Source organism: Montipora foliosa, chromosome 1 (assembly GCF_036669935.1).
Source record: "Montipora foliosa isolate CH-2021 chromosome 1, ASM3666993v2, whole genome shotgun sequence".
NCBI classification, from domain to species: domain Eukaryota; kingdom Metazoa; phylum Cnidaria; class Anthozoa; order Scleractinia; family Acroporidae; genus Montipora; species Montipora foliosa.
Genome location: NC_090869.1, coordinates 67,202,569 through 67,205,555, shown reverse-complemented (window position 1 = coordinate 67,205,555; position 2,987 = coordinate 67,202,569). Strand labels below are relative to the sequence as shown.

At 36.9% G+C, this 2,987-nt stretch overlaps 1 pseudogene; it reads left to right on the top strand.

Annotated features, from left to right (window-relative positions):
- Positions 1-2,053: 2,053 nt before the first annotated feature.
- LOC137972745 (carbohydrate sulfotransferase 4-like) overlaps positions 2,054-2,987 on the top strand; it is a 1,369-nt pseudogene continuing 435 nt past the window's right edge.

The window sequence follows — 2,987 nt, the reverse complement described above, 5'->3', positions numbered from 1 at the left end:
TCTGTAATTTAAATTACCGGTAGTCAACGTAAGTTGTCATGGAAGCCTGTTGACAGTAAAAAATACCTTGGACAATTATTAAAACTATATCCAAATTAGTATGTGTAACTAGACTTGCATAGACCACATGAAATTTCGTGGGAACTACATTTCGAAGTTTTAGTTAAAGTTGGCAAAAAACGTTTTTTTTTTGCTCTCAGAGTTTTGCACCTCATTTTCTCAAAGACATGGTACAAAATCTGGCACGTCCTTCGCCAAAGCACTCAAATGGGCACCGTTTTGTTAGTTTTTACGTGACCGGAAATAAGAATGTGACCTAAAATCGAAAAAAAAAAAAACGGAAACAAGTTGAGCAATATCTCGAAACTTGGCCCGGTGATCTACCCTGTTTTTTTTGTTCACGAGAGCGATTAGTTTCTGCGGATTATTATTACCTGTAAGGAAAATTTAACCGAATTTAAAACTGGAAGTTTGATTTTTCATTTTCTAACCGAGCATTTTCCTAAACAACTCAGTTTCTACGCGATAAAGTTTACTCGATCAGACTACGTATTAAGTAAGATCATTTAAAGGGGTTTTCGAATCTGATTAAAAAAAAAAGCATTAGGTCACTGAAGTAGTTTTCAAAACATTTTCCATAAACTGAACTTTAGAAGGTCTTTTACTAGCGCTGTACTGAAATTAGACTGAAGCAAATATTAAAACGTTGCCCTACTGAAAGGATCGACAGGTTGTAATCCTTTTCCATTGGAACCCCGTTGTTACCTTTAAAAAATTCTTTCAAGCCTTAAATCCTTAAAACGAGTCTTCTATTGATTGCTATAGTAACAACATCGGGTGTCTGAGAACGATCGAAACGCTTATTCAGATGAAAGTTCGTAATATAAATCCACGAAGTTTTATTTTACAACTAATGTAGTGTTGAAGAGAAAAGAACAGCCGCAAAAAGCGCAGGATTGGAGTTCTTAAAAAAAGCCTGTAAGTATCAAACAATATTTTGACTTTAATACACAGATCTTTTGACATTTTGGGTGCGGAATTCATGTAATAGCAAGAAAAGTTGTAGAGGATGTATAAGCAAACCTATATTATATATTTCCGCGATGATCAGCCCTTCTCTTGATTAATTTTCCGCACTTTACAAATAATTTCTTACATTCTCTCATCAACCACCGAAATTATTGGAGAAAAACAAATTGGATTTTTTTCACAAAGGGGCATTTTTTTCATTCGACTAAACTCTTTTTCTGCGGTCATGTCCTCTCAGATTGTCTATTCCCGAGAATCGAGTTAATATTAAATTTTAGAGGGGAAAAATGCAAAAAGTCTCCTTTTAATATAGCACAGTCAAAAATAAAACTTCAGAAATCGTTTATACTGCTAACTTGTTACTTGATTCTAAAGGAGATAAACTAACATCAAAGCCAGGATTCGAGCCAGGACTTCGAGCCAGGACTCGAGCCAGGACTCCAGTTAGGACTTTTCTAATTTTTTGTCAGCAAGAAAAAATAATAAACAAATAATAAATTTAGGAACAAATAGAAATAATAATTATTACTTATTATGAGTGATTATACGGGTCAGTTTAATGACATTTCCAAGATACGGAGTCGACCGAGACTTCAATTTTTTTATAGGGAATGTGCGATCTTTATATTACCGGCTAGTCAGGTGGAACGTTTGAGTCAAATCTTGTACTCGTTCTCGTTTTCGTTCTCGTACTAGAATCTAAGAGGTCCCTATTGTTAAACCGCGAAAAATTGTTTCTTCCCGACTTACTAGTGCTTGAATCTTCTGCTTTCGTTATTTGTGCAAAATCTTAGTACAGTGTATGTCCTTAACCGTTTCCGGGATTTAATATTTCTCATTATTTCCACTCTCAATAGATTATGACGAAATGTTTAAACTTGACAAAGAACTACTCTTCGCACATGATCTATATAAATCTCGTTTGACGTCAAACAGGACTTGTTTACCAAGAAGTGCTGGCTGGAGTTAGTTAATACAACCTTCTTTTGGCCGTGGCAAAACAAAGGAGTCTGGATCCTTCAACATGGCAGCAAGGCGATTCAAGGAGAGATGTATATTTTTGATCACCAGTGCGTTTATAGTAAGCTATCTCCTTTACGTTTCAACCCAGCCTAATGAAAACAAAGAAAAAAAAATTGAAACTGGAACGAATGATTTAAAGCTCTTTCAGATAGGACTTAGAGGTGGCCCGGAGACACCAAGTAACCTTGAACAACCTATAAAAACAACGCGAAGGAATCTGGTAATAATGTCACATGGTCGCTCCCTCATGGGCGATATTTTCAACCACCACCCTTCAGTGTTTTACATGTATGAGCCGTTACAAACTCCCATGAGGATCGATAAACAGACGGCTACAGATGAAAGCTTCAATATCAGTTATAGTGGCCTAGTTAAACAGTTTCTGACGGGTGTATTTCGTTGTAAGTTTAATCATCCTGAGATTTTAGCTGATATAGAGAGATATTACCGCAAACCAGGTCATCCTCGTATAAGCCAAGCCATTCCATCACCTCCTTTATGCCCTTACGCGCTGACAGACCCAAGATGGGACCCAGCACTTTGCTATCCAATGACAAGTGAATCCTAGGAAAATGCTTGTAAAAACAACTATAATTTGACGGTTATCAAAGTTCTTATCTCTCGTGTTCCTGGGAATAACATTAAGACTATTCTGGACACGTGCAACTCGTTGGAAGACGTCCATTGTAAAGTAGTTTTTCTTGTGCGGGATCCAAGGGCAGTGATTCCATCATCGCGTTTGATTGGGTTTATCAAGTATTACAGAGACGATGCTTCAAAGAATAGTATGAGAGTCTATAGCTACCATCAATGTAAGCAACTGGAAGATAATTTGGAGTTTATAAGACAATTACCGTATTCACTTCGGAGTAGAATAAGACTCCAGCGATACGAAGACCTAGCTAAGGATCCCTTGAAGGAGCTATCGGACCTAT